The sequence below is a fragment of the Kogia breviceps genome, chromosome 2 (assembly GCF_026419965.1).
Source record: "Kogia breviceps isolate mKogBre1 chromosome 2, mKogBre1 haplotype 1, whole genome shotgun sequence".
In the NCBI taxonomy this organism is placed as follows: domain Eukaryota; kingdom Metazoa; phylum Chordata; class Mammalia; order Artiodactyla; family Physeteridae; genus Kogia; species Kogia breviceps.
In genome coordinates, this window is record NC_081311.1 from 179297438 (window position 1) to 179310975 (window position 13538).

The window sequence follows — 13538 nt, forward strand, 5'->3', positions numbered from 1 at the left end:
TATTTACCATAAAATAGAAATAGTACATTTAATAATCGATTATCTAATTGTGCTTTCCAGCTGAGGATATTAAAACATTTTTAACTTACCACCTTAAGAGATTTAGCTGACTAGTAGAATTTTAAAAGAGATTTTCTGAAGATCAGAAGGGAAAGAAAATTTATATTGCAAGAATGAAAGTGATAAAATGAAAAGAATATAACGTGGGTAATTTTGTTACTCAGATTAATGCCAAACACTAAGAACAAGAATTTGTAGTAGAAGAGAAGGGGGCCCAGAGATTCAGAAATCTGAAGGAAGCCTCAGAGGAGGAAACTGCTCCATTTGACAAACCAACAAACAGAGTACATGGTTGCTGACTTAGCAATAAAACTTTTGGACTTTTTAGAAGTTGTATTATTTTGGTGGCATACAAACCCCTTCTTAGATGTTGAAGATATGAGCTTTTTAAAACTGAATATTACCAAGTTAAACTTCATTAAAGGTATCCAATTTTTTTTGACTTAAAAGTATTACCAAAGAAGCATGTTCTTTTTATTGAAAGACACTTTCAGATCTTGGTTTAAATATTTTAAATAAATAAAATTTTAATAAATATTTTCAGCACAAAATATAACCATTTTAAAAACATCTGTGTTACTGTAACTATTACAAAACACCAAATGATTGCATTTTACTACTGAATTACCCAACGATGAAAAGTACACAAAATATGGTAAAGCTAAGAAAACCCCATACATTTTGTGCTAGTGATGCTATCAAAGAGTCAGGAATGACCAGTTAGCTCCAATGTAACCAATGCAGTCAACTACAACCCTACATGAGAAGTGGGTCTGCTTCAGAGTCATACTCCCTCACTAAAAGCTCTTAAAGTATCATGGGTACAATGTATATGGGAGTATGAAAAGAAAATGTAATAGCATTTGATATCTCTGTTTCATCAGAGAAAACTGAAAGCAAAATATCACCTTGGAAGTTATTAGGACAAAATAATAAATTTTCTAAAACTACTCTTTATTCATTTCAGCTTCTTAAAATTTCCTACATTGAAGTAAAATGTAAACTTTGACTATTTCATTGTTGAAGAGAGACCTAAGAAAAAATCTTGGCTGTACAAATGAATACTCGTGATATGACTACTTTTCTTTGTAGCATGGTTGTAAAGAATAGAAATGGAGCTGATTTTCCCTATGTCTCAGCATTCTTCAAGCATCCAAGGAACTTAGAGCTAAATCCTTTAGAGGGAAAAGAAACTCTAATACCTTTAAACAGGGTTTGACTTTAAAAAAAAATGCAAGGAGCAAAGTGATGTTACATCTAAGTCCTCAGAGAAACTATTAATATATGTAAAACAGTATGGTGACAGTGTGGATACAGGCAAAGACCAATTATAGAATAAATATAGTTCTAAGAAGAGGGCTGGACAGCAGACTCTATAAATAAATTTTTTTCCCCAGTTACTTTCTAGAGAAAATTGAAAAGCATAGAAAAATAGAATTTTAAAACTGAAAGAGACCTTGGAAATTATTTGATATAAATCTTTGATTTTACACTTGAAGAAAAACCCAAGAATGGCAAGTGAAGGTGAAATCTTCGAAGACTAAGCAGAAAGAGCCAGGACTACAACACAGCTTTGCTACTCTCAGGGGACCCATGTTTTAAACTAAAGAAATACATATTCTGTGTGATATCCCACAGGTATTTGTTGGTTTGTTTTTATTTAACAGGAATGCTTGTACATGTTTATGACAAGTATTTTATAGAATTTAATTTGTTTTTATATGCCACTGGGTGTTGAGTGCCAATCAAATGATTCTTAAGGCTATTTTTGATTTTGTAAGTACTTGTGCACCTACAAGTAAAAATTGTGGTTAGAATGTTAATGACAATATTTATTAAAGATTAGGGGATCTGGCATGTTAATAGATTTGGGAAACACCATGCCCCAGGGCCAGCTTGAAGGAAGGAAGGAAGGGATGAAAGGAGGAGGGAAACAAGGAACCCATTTCAAAGTAATTCTTGGAAGAAGAGATGCCAACATTTTTTAGTGAAATGTTGAAAAATGGCTGATGAGAATTCCTTTTTAGCATCCATATCTATCTAGTGGCACATATTGTTATGGTCATGATGAATATATCCTGCAGCACAAGAAAATTAAAATATCAACTCTTCTGTGCTCAATTCAGTTTAGCAAGTATTTATTGCCCTCCTTCACTCAGTCAACACTTATTGAGTATCCACCACATACCAGCCGTGTTGCTGGAACTGCTATAAATGCAATGGTGACCAAGATTAGTCCCTACCTTCAAGAAACCTCCAGCTTTAAGGGAAATTTAGGCAAGCAAACAAAAAAGAGGCAATGAATTGTTATTGCAATATGCTCAAAGAAAATTATAGCAAAAATCTGCCAAAGAGTGCCTAGAGGGAGAAAAAAGCAAACAGAACTTGGTCACTTTGGCTATATTGGAAAGAATTAATTATCAGTAACCAATATGGGGAAATCTACTGATCCTTATGCTTTCCCTTCTACAGAATCTTTGAACTATTATGTCCACTAGTTTGAGCACAGCGGCAAAGACTGATTTCATGTACTTGTAATTTAATGTGTTTAATGTCTTTTTATTGGTGTCTGGTTATACAAAGGATTGACAGAGTGTTAGGAATTGGTGGGTCAAATAGATGTTTGCCCTACTTCCTGCTCTCTACTCACACAATAATAAAATAAAAATAGGAATTAAAGATTAGAGCCCAGGAAACTAAGGAGATACAGATTGGAAAGTCTATGTTTAAAGTTCTGGGCTTCCCTGGTGGCGCAGTGGTTGAGAATCCTCCTGCTGATGCAGGAGACACGGGTTCGTGCCCCGGTCCGGGAAGATCCCACATGCCGCGGAGCGGCTGGGCCCGTGAGCCATGGCCGCTGGGCCTGCGCGTCTGGAGCCTGTGCTCCGCAACAGGAGAGGTCACAACAGTGAGAGGCCCGCGTACCACCCCCCCGCCAAAAAAAAAAAGTTCTGTGAGTTTCTTTATTTTCTTCTCTTTGCTCCCACACCACTCGATATTTCTCAATCATCATTCCTCCATGCCTCTGACAGTCCTAGATACTTAAATCATCTATAATTACACTTAAAACACCAGCAGGTAAAGAACAATCTAATCCCAAATGATAACATCTGTGACATATTCCTTTAATTCTTAGAACTGGAAAATATTGACTTCCACTATGGTTTCAGGGACTTCAACAGAAAATGCCTACAGTTGTTTGAAAGACCCCCTATAGGAAAATAAAAGTATTTGCCTTTCAAAGAACAAGCAAGCAGAAATAATAGAACCTCAGTTCGTAGCCCCTGCGTCATGGGGCAGTTTCAGACTAGGCACTAAATACTATGTAGAAAATAAATAAGCTACAAGGATGTATTGTACAGCACAGGGAAATATAGACATTATTTTACAGTACTTTAAATGGAATATAATCTAAAAATATTTAATCACTACATTGTACACCTAAAATTAATATATTACTGTAGATCAACTATACTTTAACTTTTTTAAAAAAAATTTAATTTTGTCCAAGGTCATTTACGAAATGTATGTTCTTGATTCCAAACCATCTTTTTCCCCACAAGAATTTTTAAAGGTTACTTCAATGATTTCTCAATAATTTTTACTGTTCGTACAAATGTCTCAGTAATCTTCCCAGCGTGCAGAAGATGACATTGTCCAGACTGGACATGTTCTAAGCTGCATTACATTCTTGGAAATCTCTTGGGAGAAGAAAGGTTTCAAAGCTTAAATCCTGCCCCCAAAAAGCTTGTAGACTCTTTACTTTGCATCTCATGGGTATGTATGTGACATGTAAATGGAAAACTAAGGTTATTCATAGAAATTCATTGGAGACTAAAATTGATGAATTAATGAATAATTTAAGGCAAGAATGGGTAAAGTAGGCATTGTTTTATGCACTGTAAGATGAGTAGGTTAGATGAAAGTAAAGCTGTAAAAGGTAAATTTGTCTGTGAAATAGACATTTATTGGGCATCTAGGTCAATTACTGTACACATGTAATCTCATTTAATCTTCCCAGCTGTCCTTGTACAGATGAGACTGAGGCTTAGAAACTTATCATTGGGTCACATAGTTGGAAAATTGTAGCACTTATTTTCACCGCTCTTTCCTGTCCAAAGCCCATGCCCCTTCTACTAAAGCACACAGCCAACATGTACTCTATAAGCAGACTTCCTGGGTGTAACACTGTCATTCATATACTTACGTTAATAAAAGGAGAATTGAATGGGGCCTTGGGCCCCTAGAGCAAACGCATGGGACTCTACAGGCTTTAATACTATAGATGCGCTCTGCCCTCTGCCTTTAGCTTCCTTATTTTCCCTGGTTGCTTTGGTGAGCACCTGCTCAGTTGCAAATAACAAAAAACTAGCTCCAGCTGATGTCAGACAAAAAGTTTCACCTAACTGAAAAATCCAAGGGCACCAGCTCTATCTAGACCTAGATGAATCAAGGGACTCGGACAATATGAGGACTTGATTTTTTGTCATTCCTCTGTTCTGCATTTCTCTTGTTGGTTGCATTTTGAGGCCCTTCAATGGTGACAAGATGGCTGCCAGCAGGTTCAGACTTACTTCCTCATATGTCTAGATCTACTGGAGGATGAAGGAATGGATAGATATTTTATATAACATTAGTATTTGATGTGACTCACATTGGCGAAAATAAAGAAATTCCTGAACCAATCCCCCTCGACAGAAGAACGTGACACTCAGCTGGCCAGGCAGGAGCCACATTCCCATTCCTGAAGGTGGGGATGAAGACAAGACCACTAGAGTCACAGGGTAGTGACAGTGGGTATTTTCCCAAGGTAAATAAAAGTACTATACTCAGAAAACAAGGCTAATGTTTCCTAAATGTCAAAAAACATGACACTTCCATTACAGTTCAGAATTAGAAGAAAATACAAGTATTTTCTATAAAAACGTCTCATGCACAGGCACCAAAGCTATAGGTGTTTGCGATTAACAGTGACATACACACCAAGGTTAATTGAGAACAAGCAAACACTGATAGAAAATATATCATGGTCATGCTTCTGCATGTTTAACTCATACCTGATAGTGAGAACTACCTTTTTATACAAGGAATCCTGATATAGAACATCACCCAAAGACAGTCAACAGATGGAAGAGACCTAGAACACAGGTCCTATCTTCAACAGATTGGCATTCCATGTCACCATGGTGGCAGTAATCTCATTTGTTCAGAATATCTATTAGAATATCTATTATATTAGACTATCTATTATATCTATTATATCATGGAACAGACTTTGAGAAATGTTGCATTTTTATGCCTCCCCCTCAATGAATATTCATGTAGGAATATATAGAGAACTACACTTAGTTTACACAGTTTTTTTAACATCTGTATTGGAGTATAGTTGCTTTACAATGTTATGTTAGTTTCTGCTGTATAACAAGTGAATCAGCCATATGTATACATATATCCCCATATCCCCCCCCCTTGCATCTCCCTCCAACCCTACCCATCCCCCCTCCAGGTGGTCACAAAGCAGCCTGATCTCCCTGTGCTATGCGGCTGCTTCCCACTAGCTATCTATATTACATTTGGTAGTATATATATGTCAGTGCTACTCTCTCACTTCGTCCCAGCTTACCCTTCCCCCTCCCAGTGTCCTCAAGTCCATTCTCTATGTCTGCATCTTTATTCCTGTCCTGCCCCTAGGTTCATCAGAACTTTTTTTTTTTTTTTTAGATTCCATATATAACACATAGCTTTTTGATATGCTGAGTTTGGGAAAGAAAGCACTGAGTTTTATAATTTTGGTGGTATCAAAAAAATAGCTCACTTTTCTTGTCCTTTCTACAACCATTGGGAAACAGTCAAGGTCAGGGGACAATCTGTATCTATGGACATGAGCAAAGCTACATCATCATCTTGGTCTCATTAACACATGTCTAAGTGAGCTAATCAAGTATAAGCGGGGTCCCTGATTCTATGAGGAAAGAATTTAATCATCACAGACACCTCTCAAAGATGTCATGCCAGTCTGAAAAGTCTACCCAGGGCAGATAGAAGAATCTGAGGGTTCAAAATGAACAGATTGCTATATCAGTATAACCCAATTTCCAATAATATTTTTGTTTTACTACCATCTGCATTGTAATATTGAAAGAATATTGAGAAAGAAGAAAATAATCTTATATTGAATATTTTACATAGAGAGCAGGTCATTTCTCCTCACTTTGTGAGAGGAGAGGCTCTTTCATACATAAAAATTTATCAGCCTACTACCTACAAGAAGGAGGTAGCATGGCGTCCTAGGGAGTGACAAGCATGGGGCACATGAGAACTATCGCTCAATTCATTTAGCAGTGTGACCTTGAGCAAGCCACTTCACCTCTGGGGACTCGGTTTTCTCACTTGCAAAATGCAGTCATTTAAGACCTGGCCTGCCTGCCTCTTGAGTCTGTTGTGAGAGCTAAATGCGTACGAAAGTATTTTGTCAAATATGAATTATAGGATGACAAAAGAGTGTATTTATAGAGAAATATTACAACATTTGAGGGGGGAAAATACTTTCTATTATTGCATAAGTAAACCATTCATTTTATTCCATGATCTTTCTTTTTTAAAACCACTGAAGCCGTTGTATTGATATAATACAGTGAAGCGGTTTCAAGCAGAGCCTGTGGCAATAGGGAGACCAACTCCCCAGTGCTGCTTGTGTGACCTTGAAGCAGCTCTTCAGCCTCCCAGCACCTGAGACTCCCCCATGTGTATTGAGGAAAATAATATGTTCCTAATAAACTAATTATGAGGGTTAAATGAGATAATGTATGTAAAATACTCTGTATAGCACCTGGCACATAACAGACACAGTAATTTGCCAGCATTTATTATCAGGATGGGTATGAGATGCTATTTCCCTTAGGCTTGCTTCTGTCGGCTTCCCACCCTGCTCAAGGTCACTCTGATTGCCAAAAAAGCTCAATGCAGTTCCAAGGAGAACAGAAATCTTTGGTTCATTGTGGAAATGAAGGAATATACAGGAAGAAATGGAATCTGGTATGGCAAAGCCATTCTCTCTAGCACACAGCAGTCTCACCGAGGCCCCTGAAATAATGCAAATTGCTTGTAACTGTTCAACAAGCTACTGTCTGGCCCCCAGAGCCCTTCCTTTGAAAGCTTTACAGCTTGTATAAGCCCTTCTACTGGCTATCAGACCCAGACATCTTCCCAGAGAAATTCTCTCTTTGTTGTACATCAATGGGACATTTAAAAGAAGGCATCTTTTGAGAAGTTTCTTCATGAAGTTATAGAATTATAGCATTTATTCCTAAATGGCCCAGGGATGACAAATTTAAATGCCTAGAGAGAGTAACATAAACAAGTGAAGCAGGGCTCGTATTCTTTCAACAGGAATGCTTTGTTAGCATCTTAAAACCAAAGAGAGAGTCTGCCTTTAAAAAGGAAATGTACTCTTCCCATATATTTTTGAAACCTGTGGATGCCTTGACTTTTATTTCTTCCACATTAGACAGAGATGGTGGTGGATACTGAAATATATACCCATACTAGAAGAAAATCAACAATAAGCATAGCAAGTGGAACTAGCATTTAGTCCCTGCATTGGGGTGAAAACAGGGAGTGGTGAAGACTGAGACAAATGGGGGAAGCAGATGACCTTTGAACTGGAGGGACCATTCTGCTCTAGTCTATTCTGCCATGTAAGAATGTGAGGCTGGTATTAAGACTTCCAATTTTTGAATGGAGGGCAGAAACCTGGTTTTTAAGTGAAATCTCCCAATTTTTGCGCGTTGGCTTGGCTTGGAGAAATTTACAAACAATGCAGGTCAACAAAAGATATCTGTAGGCCAAATGTGGCTTTGTGATTGCTGACAATTGCAAGAGCCTCCGTAGCAGAGAAGTAACAGATTGCAAAGGAGGCTAAGTGACGTGGTCAAGGTCACACTGATATTGGCAAAGCCAGAAGTTGAACCTGGATCTCCTGACCCCCCAGCCCAGGAAAATCAGTCTGTCTTTTCACATCTAAACAAGTCACAATATTATTGACAGCAGAATTCATGAAAATAGAACAGAGCAGTTAAAAATACATGTTATTATTTCTTCCTCTTTTTTGTTTTTTTCCTCAAGAGATTTCCCCGTTTTCTCATGTATCATCTACAACATGATAAGACACCCTTCTTCTCCTTTCTTAGTGTGATAATAATTCCCCCACTCACAGAAAGCAATCTTCTGCTTGATAGCCAATGTCTTGGTAGATTTAAGGAAATATACTGCAGCCAATATGCAGAGAGATTTGGTACAAGCAGCACATATTGTATCATTTAAATCAATATTTTCAATGATACACATTCAGAACAAAATCACACACATTCTAACTGCTAGCTTGCATAGTTTTTAATACCCAGTATGAAATTTAAAGACCACATATCGACATTCTGGTCAAAATGATAGTTTCCATACAGCATAACAATGGCAAAATTACTCATTAGGTTACAGATCAGGGCATCAAATGCCAAATATTAATGAAAAAAATCTTTTTTTTTTACATAGTGCATCTAATTTCCAGCCTATCATGCTCCAATGCACCACAGGTTTAAACTAAAGAGATTACTTGTGGTCACCTGGTGAGCTTATGCCACCCAACCCAAAAGCTATATGACAGCAGGAACTGAATAGCAAAATATTAGGGAGTGGAAAAACAATGATTAAAACCTAAAGCTGGCCTCCTTACATCCATAATTATTTTTATTCAGCACATTTAGAAGTGAAACCACATTTTTCCCCTGCCTTTTTCATGCTTTTTCCTTTTGAGCTATTGATGTATTTTTGTATTTCATCTACTTATTAACAGTGTGGAAACTCAGTAAGAAAAGCTGAACTTCAAACACTTATTTTGTCAATTGGTTATGTAGCTGAAACCAAGGTGTTCTTTCCACATCTAAGGGCACTGATTAACTTCCCTTAAGGTCTAAAGCCCTTTTAGAACGCTGTACTCAGAGAGACTGAATTTTATGCTGTGATAAAATCAAAAGTTCTGAAGACAGGAAAAAAAGGAAAAGGCTGCCAAATGTAATACATCTTCCATCTGCTAAAGCTACATGACACCTGCAGCTTATACCATCCCTTCAGAACTGAAGCATCAGGAATACCTATGTAAGGACAAAAATGGATAGACCTCAATGAATTAGAAAATGTCATTTGTGTGAACATTCCACTCCCTAATGAGGCTGTGAACTGAGTTCTTACTGTCCTATATCAATGCTGGAAAATTCCCCAAGGTATGGAAGGGACCAGGATGTTCTCTCCTTCAACCCATCACGTTCCTGGAAGCCACAGCTGTGCTTTCGAATTGCAGGCAAGCCTTGACAGAGATGCAGAAGTCATCCTTGGTTCAACTCTAGTGGGAACTCGTTTCTCTGGCACAAATTCTTTGCTAGGAGATTTGCAACACCCCCTTGATTTATAAGAAAACGTTCTTTGCTTCTCTGACCACAACCTCAGAAAAGCAGACAGTCCTGCTTCATTTCATCACTGTCCCTGGAACCATAACAAAAACAGCTAACATGTATAGAACACTTAATATTTTATGGATGAGCTCATTTGATCCTTACAACAAGTTTATGAGGCAGCTGTAATTATCATTATCCCCATTTTACAGCTGAGGAAACAAAGGCTTAAAATATTAGGTGTCTTATGTAAAATCACACAACCAGTAAATGATATGGAAGGATTTGAACCTAGGCAGGCTGGTTCTTAATCCCTATATGTTATGCTGAAGGTACAATGAAAGGCCTCATCTTGCCTTGAGTTTCATTCATTCTTAGATAATACTACCGCAATATTAAAGGAACTCTTTAAGCTATTTCCCAGCTATGATGTTTTCAGGGTTTATTCGTTTGCTTCTTTTTTCTCCTTTTTTATATACATATTTGTATTTTATTTTATTGTGGTAAGAGCACATAACATGAGATCTACTCTCAATAAATGTTTTAATGTGAAATGAGTTATTGTTAACTATATATGTTATATAACAGATCTCGAACTTTTTCACCTTGCCTGACTGAAACTTCATGCCCATTCATTGGTCACTCCCCCAGCCCCTGGCAACCACCAATTTACTCTTTGATTCTATGATTTTACTATTTTAGATACCTCATATAGGTAGAATCATGCAGTATCTGTCTTCCTATGGCTAGCTTATTTCACTTAGCATAATGTCCTCAAGGTTCATTTATGTTATTGCATATTGCAGAATTTTCTTCTTTTTAAATGCTGAATAGTATTCCATTGTACGTCTGTGCCAGATTTTCTTTATCCATTTATCTGCTGATTGGCATTGGGGTTTGTTTCCACATCTTGGCTACTGTGAAGAATGATGTTATGAACGTAGGATTGCTAATATCTCTTTGAGATTCTAATTTTAATTCTTTTGGATAAGTATCCAGAAGTAGAATTGCTGAATCATGTGGTAGTTCTACTTTTAATCTGGGGGGGAACCGTCACACTGTTTCCTAAAACAGCTGTGCCATTTTGCAGTCCTACCAACAATGTGCAAGTGTTCCAATTTTTCCAAATTCTTGCCAACATTTACTATCTTTTGTGTGTTTTTGATAATACCAATCCTGACAATTGTGAAGTGGCATCTTATTGTAGCTTGATTTGCACTTCCCTGATTATGACATTGAACATTTTTTCATATGCCTGTTGAATACTTGTATGTCTTCTTTGGAAAAATGTCTATTCAAGTCCTTAGCCCATTTTAAAATCAGGTAATTATTATTATTATTTTAACTATTGAGTTGTAGGAGTTCCTTATATATTTTGGAGATTAACCCCTTTATAGATACATAGCTTACAAATATTTTCTCCTATTCCACAAATTACATTATCACGGTGTTGATTGTTTTCTTTCTGTCCAGAAGCTTCTTAGTTTGATGTAGTCCCACTTATTTTGTTTTTATTGCCTGTGCTTTTAGTGTCATATCCATGAAGAACAAGACTAATGTCATGAAGCTTTTCCCCTATGGTTTCTTCTAAGAGGGTTACAGTTGAGTCTTATGGGTAAGACTTTAATCCAGTTTGAGTTGATTTTTGTGTATGATATAAGATAAGGATCCAATTTCATTGCATGTGGATATAAGTTTTCCCAGTACCATTTGTTGAAGAGACGATCCTTTTCCCACTGTGTATTCTTGGCACCCTTGTTGAAGATTAGTTGACCATACATGCATGGATTTATTTCTGGGCTGTCTATTCTGTTTCATTGGTCTATATGTCTGCCTTTATGTCAATACCATATTGTTGTGATTACTATAGCTTTGTAATAGAGCTTCAGATCAGAGAGTGCGATGCCGCCAGTTTTGTTCTTTCTCAAGATTGATTTGGCTATTCGTGGTCTTCTGTAAAAATCTTAGATGTTTTTTTGTCTATTTCCATGAAAAATGCCCTTTGGATTTTGATAGGGATTGCACTGAATCTGTAGGTCACTTTGAGTAGCATGGACATATGAACAATATTAAGTCTTCCAATCCACAACACATTTCCATTTGTTTGTGTCTAATTTGTTTCATCAGTGGTCTGTAGTTTTCAGTATACAAGTGTTTTATCTCAATAGTTAAGTTTATTCCTAAGTATTTTATTCTTTTTGGTGCTATTGTAAATGGGATTATTTTCGTAATTTCCTTTTCAGATAGTTCAGTGTTACTGTATAGAAATGCAAAGACATTTTTATGTTGATTTTGTATCTTCAAATTTACTGAGCATTTCTTACTTCTAACAGTTTTGAAGGGGAGGTAGTCTTTAGGGTTTTCCATATATATGCTCATGTCCTCTGTAAGCAGTGACAATTTTTTTTAAATCCAGAATAATCTTTTTATTGATTGATTGATTGATTGATTGATTAATTGATTTTTGGCTGTGTTGGGTTTTCATTGCTGTGCACGGGCTTTCTCTAGTTGCAGCAAGCGAGGGCTACTCTTCATTGTGGTGTGCGGATTTCTCATTGTGGTGGCTTCTCTTGTTGCAGAACATGGGGTCTCGGCACGCAGGCTCAGTTGTTGCAACATGTGGGCTTAGTAGTTGTGGCACTTGGGCTCAGTAGCTGTGGCGCACGGGCTCAGTTGCTCTGTGGCATGTGGGATCTTCCCAGACCAGGGCTTGAATCCGTGTCCCCTGCATTGGCAGGCGGATTCTTAACCACTGCGCCACCATGGAAGTCTCAGCAGTGACAATTTTACTTCTTCCTTTTGATTTGGATGCTTTTTTTTTTTTTTTTTTTGCTTTTTCCTGCCTACTTACTTGCTCTGGGGAGGATTTCCAGTACTCTGCTGAATAGAAATGATAAGCGTAGGCATCTTTACCTTGTTCCTGATCTTAAGGGAAAAGCTTTTAGTTTTTACTGTTGAGTATGATGTTAGCTGTGGGCTTTTTATATATAGTCTTATTTACATTGGGGTAATTTCCTTCTCTTCCTAAGTTTGTTGAGAGTTTTTATCATGAAAGGATGAATTTTGTCAAACACTTTTTCTTCATCTATTGAAATGATCATATAATTTTTCTCCTTTATTCTGTTAATGTGGCCTATCATATTAATTGATTTTTATATGTTGAACCATCCTTGCATCCCAGAGATAAGTCTCATTTGGCCGTGGTGCATGATCCTCTTAAAGTACTATTAGATTCAGTTTGCTAGTATTTTGTTTAGGATTTTTGCATCTATATTCATCAGGGATATTGGTCTGTGGTTTTCTTTCCTCGTGGTGTCTTTGTCTGGCTTTGGTATCAGGGTGGTGATAGCCTTACGAAATGATTTTGGAAGTGTTCCTCCTCTTCAACTCTTTAGAATAATTTGAGAAGGATTGGTATTCTTTACATGTTTGGTAGAATTCTCCAGTGAAGCCATCGGGAGCCAGGCTTTTCTTTGTTTGGAGGTTTTCGAAATAGCTGCTTTAAAATGTCACTTTTTGGGGACTTCCCTGGTTGCACAGTGGTTAAGAATCAGTCTGCCAATGCAGGGAGCATGGGTTCAAGCCCTGGTCTGGGAAGATCCCACATGCCGTGGAGCAGCTAAGCCTGTGCACCACAACAACTGAGACTGCGCTCTAGAGTCCATGAGCCACAACAACTGAGCTCATGCAGCACAACTACTGAAGCCTGAGCACCTAGAGGCCGGGCTCCACAGCAAGAGAAGCCACTGGAATGAGAAGCCCATACACTGCAAGGAAGAGTAGCCCCCACTCGCCGCAACTAGAGAAAGCCCACGTGCAGCAATGAAGACCCAATAAATAAATTAGTTTTAAAAAACTTAAAAAAAATAAAGTAAAATATCATTTTTCAGATGATGTTCTGCATATAGTTTATTGATCAAGGCTAACATAGATTATGAACAAATGCAACTTTATTTTTGACGCTCACCTTCTCTTTGAACTTCTTTGTAAGTTACCTTTCCCAGTGCTTGGATGAAAACTCAGCCAGGGCTTTGG

The 13538-nt window shown here is 37.4% G+C and overlaps 1 protein-coding gene across 2 annotated transcripts in view; it reads left to right on the plus strand.

Moving 5' to 3' along the window:
* The window catches only part of VWC2L (von Willebrand factor C domain containing 2 like), a 161640-nt gene that overhangs the window by 47610 nt on the left and 100492 nt on the right, over positions 1-13538 (plus strand). The window lies entirely within an intron of this gene.